Below are 16,022 nucleotides of genomic sequence, written 5' to 3'. Positions count from 1 at the left end.
GTTGCATATAAATGGCTTTTTGTTTATTTCTACTGTCAGAAAGAGTTGCGACTCCAGGTTTCAATCACCCCACTTTACCAAACCAGGCATGCCCACAGATAATCCTACTTTTAAACAAGCAGAAAACCAGGCCAGGTCTTGACCCCAATACTCATACATGTGTTTTTATGCTGTAACTGGTAACTCCAGCTGTTAGTGTGCCAGATTATTAAAATGCTGAATATTTTAATGGTATGACACTAATGTAATGTTAATATTTTAAACCCTGAATAAGTCCTGCTCTATAAAAAAACAAAAAAACCTTAATATTGCAAACTCTTGCATCTACTTAACGGTGCCTCGGATTTTAAAATAAAAGCAATGACATACAGTGTACATCATAAGGCCCACGGGGTGGCACTTGACTTACACCAAAAGTTAGTAGGGCACTGAAGTTTTTTTTTTTCTTCTTTAAAACTTTATTTCATATAGCGATCTTCTCCGACTGGGACTCAAAGCACTTCACAATTACAGTATAGTGCGTGTATGCAGCACACTGGATTTTTACAGACAGTCCCTGCCCAGATGAGCATACAATTATGATTTTGGTGCCTGAGACACAAGGAGATAACGTTACTTCACAAGTAGCTGATACCAGGCTCCCCTGATTCAAATGGGAGGGAGGAGGAAGCAGGAAAGTAGAGCACTTCAATCTTGGCACGCCCACTTGGTGGATGGGGAGCATGAATTCTTGAAGGCGACGGAGTATAAGTGGTTGGAAAGGTAGTTCCCTGATGCCAAGGTTGGTGGAGATGAGTGAGGTGAACGTTGTCAAAGGCTGAAGAGAGGTCGATGAGGATGGAGGAGAGTTTGAAGTGGCGAGCTTGGGAGAGAAAGTTGTGAAGGAGGAAGGCCGTTTCAGTAGTGAGATGGATGGAAGCCAGACTGGACAATGGGAAGAAGGGAATGGGTGTGGATGAAGTTGGAGAGTTAGTTGTGAAAGATGCACTTGAGTAGTTTGGAGAAGTATGGAAGGAGTGAGCGAGCTTAAGTGGAAGGAGCGGTAAGGGCAAGGTTGAGGTTTTTTTTGAGGACTGGTATGACCATTTCAGTTTTGAAGGAACCTGGGTATTGTCTGCTGGATAGTGAGAGGTTGAAAGAGCAGGGATAAGGGAGGAGAGGAGGGAGTGTGGAATGGGTCAGAAGGGGATGTGTCGTGATGATTGAGAGGAGATCGTCAGGTTGGACAGAAGGAGGGGAATAAGGGGGTAGGGGTGATGGGGGAGGGTTGGCTGCAGTGGGGGTAGGGAGCACGGATGTAACATTTTTGTGAAGAGAAGTAGGAGGCAACGACCCAGGGGAGAGGTGTGCTTAGGCAAGAGAAAAGGGGAGCGTCGTAGCAGATTGTTTAGGGTGGAGAACAGTTGACGTGGATGAGGTGATACGGGTGCTATAATATATATTATTTTTTTTAAGTGGAGGGGGGATTGAAAGGTTGCAAGTGAGGATGTGGCACAGAAAGATTTCCATGATCTTTTGGCTGTGCGAAGGAAGAGTGTTTTGAGTTGGCAGTTGTGCCAGGGTTGAGGTGGCTTTGTGGTTGGCCGCACAGCATGGACTGGTGCAATTGAGTCAAGGGAGTTGGATAATGCAGAGTTGAGGGTGGATAGGGAAGAGTTCAGTGGGAGAGAGGAAAATTATGCGAGTCGGGGGAGGAGTGATCAGGTGGGAGGATGAATCAATGTATTTGAGTTTTCTGCAAAGCATGGGATTAAGTGGGGGCAAGGAAGCGCTGGGAAGTCGATGCAAAAGATGGCGGAGAGGAGGTGGTGATCAGCAGGTGGGACATGGAATGTGGAGGGGGATTCTGCATGTTATCTTGCTGTGAGGATAAGATCAAGGTTGCCTCTGTGTGTGGGTGAGGGGAGATTCAGTGAGCACAAAAGTCCAAAGGAGATGAGGGTGATTTTAAGGCAGAGATGGGGTTGTCGAGGTGAAGGTTAAAGTCGCCTATGGGGTTTAGTGGAGGGTGAGTGAAGAGAGGAAGCTGTCTAACTAATTGAAAAATAGTGTGGGTGAGCCAGGGGGACGATTTGATGAGTAGGCATGGAATTCAAAGTGAGGGGAAGGAAGGGGGTTTAGGGGCAGGTGTCCAGGATGAGGAGACAAGGCCAACACCACCTCCCAGTGTCAGTGTGACATGGGGTATGATTGCGTAGATATGAGGGCAGTATTTTTGGGGGATCCATGTTTTGGTGGTTGCGACGAATGTAAGATTGTTTTGTTGGAAAGTGATCTAAGGTGGAGGTGGTCTTATTGCAGATGGATCTGGCGTTCCATAGGGAGAATGAAAGAATGGGAGGTTGGGGTAGAGGTGGGCGGTGATGGGGGGAGGTGAGAGGAGTTAACAAGGTGGAGTGCAGTGACTAATCAAGCTTTGTGAGGTTGGAGTGATCAGTGGTAGTTCAGCAAGGGTTAAGGATAATTGTAGGGGGGGGTATAGTCTGGCTGTGTTAGTGATGGGGCAGTTTGTGTAGGGCTAAAGGGTACCGTTAATGGGGGAATAATTTGTAATTGGGACGGTCATTTGTTAGCATTTGCGACAGAATAGTCACTTTTGAGAGCAATTGGAATGGAACAATCTGATTGGGAAACAATGGGTAAGGGAACAAATAGGAATCACTAGGGAAGGGAACAATCGGATTAGGCAGCAAAGGGGTTGGGGGATAATTTGCCCACTACAATCAATTGGTAATAATTGGGGAGAGAAGAATGGATTTCTTAGTACTGGGAGCGCAATGGAAGCAGGGGGAGGGGTGTGGGGGGAGGGAACGATAGTGAGACCACTAGGGAAGGGAGCAATCCAATAGATATTTCAACAAGAAATCGGTAAGTGTTGAAGCACTTGAGAAGTGAACAATCAGAACAAGGTACTGGAGATGGGAAGAATGTGTTTTGAGCATTTGGAGGGGCGGGTGGCAAGAATGAGAACAGTATATGAAACAGGTGGTGCAAGAGAGAAAGGAGGGGAGTACTGTATAGTTGGTTATATATTGTATAGTTAATAACAATAATTATAGTTAACTATGAGCAAGAATGTCTTGTAAAAGGAAAAAAAGGCAATAAGCACAGACTGCTGCTTGAGTATATTTTAGCTTCTCCATTTGTCTATTACTGAGGTTCTCAAAACGCTAGGTAAAATAAACAAAATCCATGATACTCTACAAAATGTGCTGGAAACAATCCAACAGCAATGATATGGGTGCTTGTGCCAGGCTAGATATCAACAAACATAAATGATAAAAGAAACCTCAGTGGTAGCAACCAACAGAGGAAACCAGGTTCGTAGATTTTTATGGCCTTCAAATCAGAAAGGTGACTGTTCTTGTTAAGATATTAAGTTTGAGATCCCTCCATAATGGGATCATTTCTGTCTAATGGTTTTAGGAGCAAACTGTTCACATTTTGGTACTGTAATACCATTTCCTAATAAGTACGAAGTAGGAATAATAGATTCAAAATGTGGCTCTAATTACTAAACTGAATTGCATCCTACAGACACCAAAATGTGTTCTGACCCGAGCAGCGGTGGTGGGAATAGAGGTAAAGGTTATAAATTCTCTGCTTCGTTGGACTTTGTGCAGCCTTGTGTTCAATGACCTTTCATGTAGAGCTCGACTTTTGCTCAACAGTTTGAGTCCTGGTTAATAACTAAAATCCAAAAGCACGGTGGGGTTTGTAGTCTTTCTTGTGCGCATATTAAGAACAGGACAACAGATCCCAGAAGTCTATGGGACGTGAGTTTAACCCTGTCATTGCCAGAGGGTCTTGCCAGGGACCTGCCTGCACTTCCTGATCAGGTGACTGCTCTTCAGAGTGTTCACGTGATCTCTTCCATGCTCGGGTTGGATGGGAACGGAGGGTCTCCCTTAAGAGCAGTATGTAACCACGTACAACCCATCCAAAAACCACCATCAAAAGCCAATGAAGTACAGCGTACATTAGGGCATTGAATGGGTTAAAAATAAATAAAACTAGGTGTGGGCAAACGTGTCATGCAAATGTGTAGTTAGCTGACGGAGATGCCCTGATATAGCGACATCTGTTGCGCTACTTAGCCGAAATTAGTTGTGTATTAAAGGCATTGTTTAAATTGCACCGTTGACACAGTTTCCCAATTCAATTTCTTATCTAGTACATACAGAAATAGACCGGATTAGTTACAAACTGTATGGGGTATTATTTAAAAAATATATATATATATACAAAAACAAGATTTCCAACTTCTGATGATGTTCCAGAGATTAAAATGCATGGCTGAGCACATCTAGGTTGGTTGGGATCGGAATCTAATACAAAAGTTGGAGGAATGCGGCATACAGCATATTGAAATAGGATGATGAAAAGATGCATTGTGGTGGTCTTTTTTTTCATAGTGGGGGAGGGAGCTAATCTAGGAATTTCAATGTAAAACTAACGCTGGAGCAGCAATTAAATGGAGGATATCAAGTGACTAATCTGTTTAGGAAAATATTTGCTGCATTTACCTTTAATTAAAGGAAATTAAAGGACAGGCTACACGTTCTGTTCATTTGCTTGCCCCCTGCATTGGATGTTTCAGTAGTGTACAGGCCAACGCATTTGATGCTGGGATTAACCTCTTCCATGCCCATGGGACCGAAAGGCAAGATTCCCATATCCTAGCGATTGTACCAAGTCAGTGCCAGCTACAATAACTGTAGGGTGATTGAGCTCTTCTTTTTGCTGATTATTGAACACAAATGGTTGTAATGTTTTACCTGGTCGTATATAAAAGCTTTAAAAAATGACATGGAGCCTTCCTCCTACTTCTCAGAGTAAACTAATTTTAACTCCGTGCTGAACTAGAACTGCTTTATTTTCTATATATCTCACTTTTATGTGTGCTAGTGCTTTATTGTCACTTTGTTTTTCCGTGTTATTGTTTGTTAGCTTTTGTTACTGTGACGGTAGGTTTTTTTTTACTTTTTTTATATGCGGTTTTAAACTGATATATACAAATTGAATTATAGGCGGTGCTTTAATAGTTTTCTTGTTTGTGTGTGGGTCACATTTATTTAAATACTAGAACTGAACTAGATTTAATGACCGGTTTTCTTTAAGGTGTTTTTTTTTTTTTAAAGGGCGTGTAATGTAATTGTGTCTCTGAATGTGTTTACTCTGTGTCAATAACAGGCCATTCATGGTAAAGATGGTTATATTGCAGGCCTTTCCTAATGGGATTGGAGATATTCGGAGTGAACAAAAGGAAGCATTTTATGCCTCAAAGTAGGGAGTCTTACTTTTTCCCAGTTCTCTCCAACACCATTGTTTTGTACCATCCCCTGGTTTCACCCCTTTTTTTGTTTTCTTTTACCATTCTCTTCCTGCTTGTGTTTTAAATTGTGGTTTTGTACAAACTGCTTTAGAACACAGGCCTAGTCCCTGCAACATTAAATTTGCAACTGCATTATTTATATTTATCGAATTATGGTATCCGAACATACTTAATAAAAATAAGTAAAAATAAGTACTGTATATTCCTTTATTGTATTGTTTGCATTAAGGCGTTTGGGATTTTTGCAACATTTTTAGACCTGAAACCATTATTAACCCAGCTCGCTTTGACTTTATTGCAAATCTTGTATATTGTTCCGAAGTGAGACTTTGGGTTTAGTGGAGGGATGTATTCACATCAACCACCAATCAGTGTGTTTTTAGTTCCTCATAGATCACCTCATGCATGTACTTTGAATCTCAAAGGGTGCATAATCCATGACCTAATCCCCATTCATTGTACTTCCTGTGCTCATGTTTACAAGTATAAGTGATGTCATCATAACCTAGAGCAATACAAGCTTGCAAACAGATACCCAAAACAGAACATTGTTCTATGAAATGATCATCAATGCCCAGAAATAGTATCAGATGCAAGCTTCCCAGGCCTCGAGCAACAAGGTTGTTGAAAGTTTGCATTTTTTCTCTTGCTGCATTACTTAAATTGTCGTCAAAAGCGTTGTTGTTCAAATGTTCCTGCTCTTCTTAGGTGTGTTAGAACGCTATAGAAAAGTCTCCTGTTCAGAAATATACTTGTGTATTATGAAACAGGTTTGCCAAGTCAAACTCATTTAGAGTGGTACTTGATGAAAATCAGTATTACTTATTGCATGGGGTGCTCAAGTCCAGTCCTCAAGCCTCACCCCAACCCCCCCAACAGGTCTGGTTTTAGGATAGCACAGGTGGCTGTCAAAAACTGAGCCTCTGATGGAGCCACCTGTGCTGAAGCAAGGATATCCTGGCCTGTTGGGGAGAGGGGGGCGCACTTGAGGACTAGAGTTGCCCACCCAAGACTTATTTAATAGTATAGAGGGGCTATTGCACATCTGCAGTGTTAATTAAGTCTGAATTACTTTGTGTCTGCTTTTCACTCAGCACCCAAAGATCTGTTGGGTTTTTGGGGAGTTTATAGATATAAGATAAGATGTGTTCTGTAGTAATATACTGAGCATCCTTTGATTTCTATAGCAGGTTTTAGCACCTCCCCAGTAGTGCAAGATATTTGTAACATTCCTGTTTGTGATAACTTGTTGCCAATATTCCCAGCAATTTGAGCTGCAAACTGTAACGATGGATAATGTTACCTTAGTAATATAAGGATACATTGTAGCTGCTAAGTTACACTGACTGAAACTGAAAGGGAGCCATTTGGGGAACCCTGGAAAGCAGGATCTTTCTCAATCGATCTGCAGCTTAGTTATTCCGTTTTCAATAAAGATAATCAAATGTTATATTGTATTCTGCAATGTTTCTAGGAAAGAGATCCAGGTTTTTTTTGGGTCACCTGTAAAGAAGTTTACTTTTTTTTTTTTTTCCTTCCATGGTGTAAATGATAGGATGTGAATGAGTGTGAAAGAATATAGTAACCCCAGGGTCACTGCCCTCTAAAGACAGGCACATTTATCTTTATACAGTAGCTTTGCAAAAGTATGAACTGAGCTCCAAATGGCTGCCTTGGAAACCTATACTAGTTGTGCACACTCGATGGGTGCTGTTGATCTAAGAAAACTCCAGTTCACCATGATGTCTGATTCTAGATTTATGGTTAAAGCCATTCCTGCTGCAATGACATGAAATAAACAGTCAGTGGGGGGGTTAGCTATTGTAAACCAACAGTTTGTGTTGACCAGATCCTGAGGCTAAATTCTTTGATTTTTAGAAGAGACTTTTCACAATAAAAGGCATAACATGTCTTCAAGTTCATCTCCCATCATGTTTGTTTGTTTATTGTTTATTGCCGCAAGATTATTCTCAGAACGTGTTTGCGGTAACAAAATGTGCTGCAATCCGGCACTATTAAAATTGCTAGCGTGCAATGCACGTTTTTAAGCTCGACTGCTTGCTACACTGCTGCACTCTTCTGTTGAAATCCAGCCAGGGTGTTTTCATAACAGCTTTTTGATCTTCGGATGTTTTGGTTAATTTTAATGAATCATTTGCTAAGAACTTAAACCATCTGAAATTGTCCCATTAAATGATTGCATCTTAGGACTTGTTCAGCAGTTTTGTTTTTTTTAGGAAACCCCTATTTTTATTCGATTCCTCGGCCTGTTATTATTTGAACAAGAAACAAATATTTGGGATGAAGGTAATTTTGAACCAGTCTCGTCTACAAATGAAACGTGTTTTGACTGACTATTCTGGTTGCTGTTATCAGAGCAAAGTGGGTTCTGCTTTTGTTGATAAATACCAAGAAGACTTATAACGTGAAAACAAACTTATATGCAGTTTTGAATAATATTTACTGACTAGGGAATGGTTGGCTGACTCTCTTAAGAGTGCATTCATTGTTGGTGTATGTGTTGCTCTACATCTGATAAATGAAATATCTAGGTGACAGTTTTGTCACCACCAAATGACCGCCGGCGGTTGGCTGCAGCCGATCCGCCACTGCCGCTTCGAAGGAAAGTTTTATTTGTTGGCGTTAGGGAGTTAATTTAATGGGTTGTATGGTAGGGGATTTTAGGGCAAGGCAGTTAATTTAGCCGCGCCCGCACAACCATATGCAGGCCTGTGCAATATTGGACTAGCCAACCTAAAATAGGTGATAAAAACATACATTACCATGATAGAACATATTGTAATACATGACTAGCTGGCTACTCGGGCATCAACGGGATTCAATCATTTTCTGCCAAAGGGTTTTGTAAAAAATGCTATTGCATAATCCTATGTAAAATAAGTGTGGTAATCTCCCCCGGTCCCCTAGACAACTGCATCCAACGCCAATTTCGGAGTCATCGCTTATTTGTGGCTGATGGCTAGGGCTATTTAATGCGATGGCAACACACGTTTCATGTAGGAAAATTAAAATAAATATGGATACCCATTTACGAATGAATAGATCTTGGTGAACATGGCGGTAATTCGAAACATTTGTACTCCTATTTTTTTTAAATTCGTCTATCACTCTTCAGTGAATCTAGCTCTGTGTTTTAAAAGTTATTTGCATGTCAGCGTATCCACATGAGGTCATTTTAATACAATTATTAACTTTCAAACTATGTTGATTTACAGTTACCCAAATGTTTGGCAAGTCCAGTTATGCTTATTACCTCGTGTTGCCGATTTGGCAAAGTTTGATATTAGACAAAGTATATTTCTGTAAGCTAATAAAGGAAAATATTGCAAAACAAATGGTTTTGGGTCTGTTATAACTGAAGTTCGTTAGTCTTAAAGGAGCAGTCCATTTGGCTATGCTTTTATTTACATTTTGTGTATGTGTGTTTGAGTGTTTGAAGCAGAGGGCCTCCGAGGGGCACGTTCATTTCAGCTCCAGGAACCCCTTGATTACCGAGATACATACTTCAGTAGGGGGTGCCGGTAGAAACCGGTGCTGTGTACTTAATATGGCGGTTTAAATGTCACGCGGGCCAATGTCATCCCTTGCGGCTTCCTATTGGCCCACGTGACCAGGCCATTTAAACCTGTTGAGCTGCTCCTTGCATCACCTACGGACAGAAGTATCTTAGGAGCAGGGGGCTCCCTGGAGTTGAAATCAATGTGTTTTGGCTCTGGAAACCCCCCTGCTTCAAACCTTCATGAAACAAGCATGTAGGATGTTGTTTGAACTTCAGCTTTTAGACGGAGAGATGGAAAGCGTGTGAAAATGTTCCAAAAGTATGAAAATACAGATTATTTGTGTGTAGTTTCCAATAAATTGGTCCAACACCGGTTTCTTGCAGTACCAAATTCATCATTTCAGGAAGATCAGTCTTTCTGTTTTGTGAGATTTTGCCTAGCCACTTTAGTCTGGATTAAATTTATCTAGGGCTGTGATTTTCAACTAAACCCCGGGGTTCCGTGAGAACAGTGGGGGGGGGGGGGGGGAGAGCTGGGACAACTCTCCCAGCTGTCCCAGGTGCGGCGGCACCCCCACACAGCAGTGACCCAGCAACAACCGCAGCCACCCGGTCACTGCTCTTTCCTCTCCCTGCTTCTGCCGTCAACTTCCGGCTGACAGGCAGGAGAGGCAGCATCAGCTTGAGAGCCCGACTCCCTTAAAGTGTGTGAGGAAGAGGGTTGGGGTTCCCCAGAATTTAACAATCTAATTCTGGGGTTCCCTAACAAAAAAAAAATTGAAAACTGCTTATCTGAGGGGTTAAACAACCTAATTTTTTTTCTCGATGAATTCATTTCCCCTTTTTCTTTCCTTATTCATAAACTTGGTGCTCTTTAGAAATGCTGATGTACACAATATAATTTGCAGTCACTCTAAAATTTGACTGTCGTAGATTGGGAAGTTGTCATTCTTTGTTTTTTTTATTTTTATCATTCACGTATAAACTTTAGTCTAACCAGTCTTTAAAAAATGCGTTTATAGCTTTGTTTAATGATATTTGTTGGTGTACATTTCAGTTATACAGTACTTCCAGACCTACATTTGCAGATCTGTTTAATAATTTTCATGATTCATGAAAAATAATAAAGATGTTGCATTCCTGAGTAATTTTACTTTAGAGAAACTTCAGTGTATATTGCTAGGGTTGAATTATTACAGTGCAACCAAATTAATCAATGTATTATGAGCTGCTTCCTGATACCTCTGTCTAATAAGGCAGATAAGGGGACGGGAGGTTTCCTACATGTACATTTGAAGGGTGCAAATGGCTGGCCAGAAAGCCTTTTGTAAAGATTTGACTTCCCTAAACAATGCTAATCCTGGTAATAGCAAGGGTATGGCTGCTTTTATTTTTGCTAATCAATTACAAAATTAATTTCTTAGGAGCCTCCGAATTGGGAAGTGTTTCAGAACATCCGGGTGGGATAAGAGTAAAGAAAACACTTGATTGACAGAGAGCCAATAAAGATAATTGGAGAGGGTGGGGAGGGGTTTTGCCTGTGCAAACTGTTGTTGAATACTGATTTGACAAAAAGAGTAGCCACAGGAAATCTTACCCAACCCACGTCTCCCATCGCCATGTTTACAAATGGACTAAAAAACTAAAATTGTATAAAAATTATTGTAGTTGTCGAATGCGTTAAAAAAATACAAATAAAATGCATTGATTACCCGAATGAAGGCACTGCCCCTTTTTAAATACTCTCCCTTGGCACTGATGTACTGACCATTCACATTTATGTCCAGTCTACAAAATGGCTCTTCCTATGAATTTGATTAATATTGGCTGCTTGCAAAGTATCAAAGTTGGAAGAAATGTGACGAATAGTTGGCAGGGAGGAGAGTAATGAGGTTCATTTGCTTCAGGCTCCTCTGGGATTACTAGTCTGCACTTTCAAAACTGGTAAAGGCAAAAACACCTCTTGTGGCTGGGATTGCCAGGTGTCCGGTTTTGATCCGGACAGACCAGTAATTTGCCCCACTGTCTGGTAAAAAATGAGAGGTAATACCGGACATGTATGTGACTGGTGTTCTCCCTCTCTGAACGGGCAGCGCGAGTGGCCGGGTGCAGGGTCCCCGCTCCTACCTCTGATTTAGAAGCTGCTGCGGCGTCTGGTAACCAGGGCAACGGGCGGCATCTCCCCCCTCCCCAAGCCAAGGAGAAGACTGACCAATGGGAGGGCTCTACATCATTAAGGAGCTCAGCTCCCCCATATGCATGCTGGGAAATGTAGTTTCCTTCCAGCTTTACATGTGGGAGAGGAGAGTTCTACTGTGTCCCTGTCTGCTGGGAGGTCCACAGGTAAGATACTGGGAGGAGGGGAAGATGGGTGGTGGTGCTGAGGGAGAGTGGCGGTGGAGGAGGGGGGGTGGTGAGGGAGGAGGAGGGAGTTGGTGGTGAGGATGAAGGAAGAATGTGGTGATGGTGTGAGGAGGATTAGGGGGGGTGAGAAGATGAGGGGGGTTGCAACAATATTGGAAGTAGTGGGAGAGAAGCATTAAGATCAGCATAGCTCGCTATGTATGACTGCAGGTATGTTATTTATAAATAATCTGACTGTAATGTCATTTTTTTCTAAATTTCACTCCACATTTGCACCAATTTGCAAATTTAGAAAAAATTACGTATCGGTCTGGGAATTTATAAATACCATACCTCCCCACCGACTTTTCCAGCGCGCCACATTTTTCACCATTGTGTCCAGTATTTTTGGACAAGCCACCAGGCGGATGAGTTCCCATTGCATTTCCTTGATATTGGTTTCAGGTTCCATTTTTAGACGTTTACACGAACGAGCATATAGGTTCTGGCATTAATCAGTAGTTCCAAGGCTTCCGTAAACCAGCCTGTTACTGTGAGGTGAGCCCGATTTGTGTACATCACTGAATAACAAGACATGGTTGTTAGGTTATAGAAAGTTTAGCTTTTATCACTCTGAAACAAACATGGCACATTGTGCATTGTTTCATTATCTGTGCTGTAGATGGGCTTTCTACAAATGGATACTAGCACAAGAGACATCCTGTGCCAGTCAGATCAAATTTGCTGAGTTCAGTGCTACTGTGGATGGCATCCTTTCTGTCAGCATTGCTAGCGCCACAAAACTTGTGGTTTATTTCCCCCTACTGCGAACAACTGAAATAATTTCTTTAGATTTTCTTTGTGAGTAAATACGTTGGTGTGGAATAATATATATGGTAGAATGTGGCTGAACTAGTTAAGTGTATTCGCTTTCTTCCTTTGGCAAAGGCTCCTGTACCTTACCTGTTCTAACACTTGGCTCTCACTAATCACACATTCCTTGTGTTGTATTTGTTTGATTAATGTTGTCTTTGTGTTGGTGTAGATCACGTTGTACATAACCCCTTCCGCCGTACACAAGCCAGCAATGCAGTTGTGTTAAAGAGAGTCAGATTAACGACTCTTCTTGGTGACAGATGGAGGTGACTTTTCTGGCAGTGAAGGGGTTTTTGGGGTCCCTCATTAAAGTGGACATGCTGTGGTTTAGAACAATAATGAATGTCTATGCAGACTCAATTAGAGGACACATGTGGAAACATTGGTGTTAAAAGAAATCATACATTTTTAATAAGACTTGATATGCTCTTTGTTTATACCAAAGTGCTGCCAAAATATATATTTTTTTTTCTTGGGAAGTGTACTAAATGGCTGCCATTTCCTCTCTGGATAAAATGGTGATGCTGCCTAATGATTACATTGTATATTGTGCTTAAGAGAAATTCAGAAAGGGGAGGGAAGCAAAATAGAGTATGAATAAGAGTACTTTGTTTTCCTGTTTGTGTGGTATGTTTCTGAACAAGCATGTCTCTGGGTTAGCAGTTAACTGCATTACCACATGAACCACAAACTCGCACATCCATCATGGTTTGCAAGTGTGAGCCTTCCTCAAAAGATGCTAAACAATTTGTTTGGTAGCTGTTTTCTTGGTTTGTATGTTAAATTGATCATATGTGTTGCTACCTTCTATTGAAGACTAACTCAGAGACTCTTTGCAATGCAATTTTTTTTTTTTTACCTTTATTTATCTTTATTTCTCTTACCGGCGGCATCTTGCAGCATCTCCCCCTGCAACGTCCAGTCGGCATGGCTCCGCGTTGTGAAATGGCACGCGTTGCCATGACAGCGTGACGATACAGCGCGTCACTCTGCTTCTTGTCATGGCAACTGAACACCGCATGGCGCCATGAAGTCACGTAGCATCCTGTTTTCGTGGCAGCGGAGTTCGGCTCAAATTTCTACCCTGAAATGCGTGGTGGTTTGTGGGTGTGTCAAAAGTGTGAACTTCTTTAATCTGGCTAATGCAATGGATTTACAAATGACTGGGCGATGTACATTTTCCTTAAAGTTAAACCATGCAGCCAATAATTCCTTGGGGACATAGAGCCCAATCTCTGAGGCCGCAGCTCCCCTTCGCAGCAGTATCGCAAGGGAGCTGGAGCCTTGTTTCAGATGCGGAAGTTGGGCCCGACCTTCATGCAGGCCCAACTTCTGATGTGAGAGGCTGATCCACTGCACCCCCAGGATTAAATGTGATGGGAGGAAGAATTGTGATGGGGAGGATTGTAAATGGCTGGAGAGAAATACATGGATGGGTGAGAGAGGGGGTTAAGAGGGCAGCCAACACGGGGCCCAGGTAGAAACTCCGCCCCAGGGAATCTGTTTGCGGCCCAGCCCTTCTCCACACAGACAGCAGTTATCCCCGCCACTGCACTTCTACTGCCCCCTTAGGGCAGGGAAGGATAGTGTCCCCCCAGATATTTTTTTACCTATTTATTGGCCTGTCTGAGAAAGTTGGCCACCCCTGGCCTAGATACAGTACTCTGCATTTAATATGCTTGACATTTACCGAAGCAGCACACGTTCGTCAATCTAGTTTTAGGGTTATATCTTTCTGGGATTTCTTCTGCATATGTGATGTGGAAAGTTAGTCAATGACATTAGATTCAGTCATGTCGAAATCATCACACAATGTTGAAATTGACCACAGCCGACTTTTTTTTTTGGGGGGGGGAGGGGTGACCAACTGTATTTAACTAATCCAATATGAACATAATCTGTTCAGTATATAAACTGTAGGGTTATTGAATTATTCAACTATGTGGTTAGCTTTGCTAAATTGCTACAAAACCTAAACTGTATTTGGTTGTTTGTAATGCAATAATCCCCAACTCTCACAGCTGTGTATTTGGCAAGCTTTGCAAACTACTATGTTGGTACAGTTTGAACAGAAACCACAGTATCTGTTTTTCTTGTTCCCACAATGTCTATTTTCTGTCCATGTTTCATACTAATGACATTAATCTCGTCTCAATAACTAGGAAGTGACTTGACGTGTAATTAATCATTTTTTCCCCTCTTGGGCTAATCCTTGCAGACTTGTTATTAAACGCTGCACCTAATGGCTCCTCTGCACAGGAAGGTCCTGTGGTTTTAAGTCTCTTTAATGTGCAGAAACCAAACTGCAGCTCACTTCCTAAACTTGTAATAGAGACGACATATAGTTTTAAAGCATTGTAGTTTCACATTTTAAAAGAACTGAAGAACTTTAAAGCAGCAATCCCAGTTTTTGTTTAATTTTTAACTTAAAAAAAAAAAAATGTATTTGAGCAGTGCGGTCTCAGAGCTGATCCAGGGACCACTCGGTTCTCAAGACGTTCCGAGTACTCGCCCCTACCCCACAAATATAGCATGCAGCATTCTATTGGCAGCTGGGGCAAGGCTAACTCCGGTGGCCGTATTCTGTTCCCTGGCCCTTTGGAGAAATAGCAGATTATCGTGTAAACCAGGACAAAGTGAATCCATTGTACTAATGTTTTGTGATTTGAAACTTGTGGGTTGTTGCATTGGCCAAAAAAATAAATCCCTGCATTTTCAAGGACCATTGCCTATTTAAAAAAAAAATGTTTATATCCCCTAGGTCAGGTGTCGGCAACCTGCGGCTCTTTCCGCATTGACTTGCGGCCCTCCTCCTTCCGCAGGTCGCCACTCCCCAGCTGCTGCCTCTCTCCCTCACAAGGGCCGCAAACAGAAATCATGGGGCCCAAGACAAATGAAAGGAGCTGTGCCCCCCCCTGCCCCCCAACCCATAGCGCACCTACCACGGAAAAATAATTTTTAGCGCGCTACTTTTACTTAACTGTTTTCTCATTGTAATATGGAAAAAAACATTACAATGCCATTTGTTTATTTTTATATTTTCAACAAAAGACTGGTGACTGCCAGCCTGGGTAACTGGGTGGGTGCCTGTCTTGTGACTGCCTGGGTGGGTGACTGGCTGCTTGGGTGGGTGGGTGACTGGCTGCCTTTGTTGACTGTCTGTCTGGGTGGGTGACTGGGTGGGTGCCTGTCTCTTGACTGCCTGGGTGGGTGACTGACTGCCTGGGTGACTGGCTGAATGGGTGATTGGCTGCCTGGGTGGGGGGGTGACTGGCTGCCTGGGTGGGGGGGTGGCTAATTCCACGGCTGCTGCCCGGGGCATAAGGCAGGCACGCAGCGGAAGCTGGGTTGGTGGACACAGGCTCGCCATGGCGCTTCTCCTCAGTCCCGCGTTGGGAGCCTGGGAGCGGGCCCACAAGCAGCAGGCCGAACACCCTGCTTCCCCTGCACATGCGTGCCAAATCCTCGGCTCTGCGCATGCACACGGAGATCGACGGCTTTTTTACATTTTTTTTTATATAAATAAAGCGGGGCCCGGGACGCCAACACCGGCAGACCCCCCCCCCCCCTGTTGGCGGGCCTGTCCCTCACTGTCCTTGCAGGGGGGCCGGCTGGCTGGCGCTGTTGTCTGGCCCCTTGTAACCATCGGGCCAGACCTCTCCCCAGCTGTGAACCTGCCTCTCTCCTGTATTGTCCCATACCGAGCTCTCATGCCGGTGTGCGCATGTTGCAATGTCCGGTGCGTGCCGACGTCAGAGTCCTGTGTGGGACAGTGCAGGAGAGCCGGGCTCGGCGGCAACAAGAGTCCCGAATCCAGCGCCGTCTGGGCACCCCCGCAGCCACCGGCAGGACAAATTGGAGAGGGGCAGTGTCTGTATCTGTGGGGGGGGGGGGGTTGTGGGGAAGGGAGGGAAGTAGTGTGTGTATCTGGGGGGAGGGAGGTAGTGT

At 43.2% G+C, this 16,022-nt stretch overlaps 1 protein-coding gene across 4 annotated transcripts in view; it reads left to right on the top strand.

The window, feature by feature from the left end:
- Positions 1–16,022, top strand: part of ARHGAP29 (Rho GTPase activating protein 29) — an 88,946-nt gene that overhangs the window by 30,803 nt on the left and 42,121 nt on the right. The gene's annotated exons all lie outside the window — the stretch shown is intronic.

Source organism: Ascaphus truei, chromosome 10 (assembly GCF_040206685.1).
Source record: "Ascaphus truei isolate aAscTru1 chromosome 10, aAscTru1.hap1, whole genome shotgun sequence".
NCBI lineage: Eukaryota > Metazoa > Chordata > Amphibia > Anura > Ascaphidae > Ascaphus > Ascaphus truei.
This window is presented reverse-complemented; position numbering and strand designations above follow the sequence as displayed.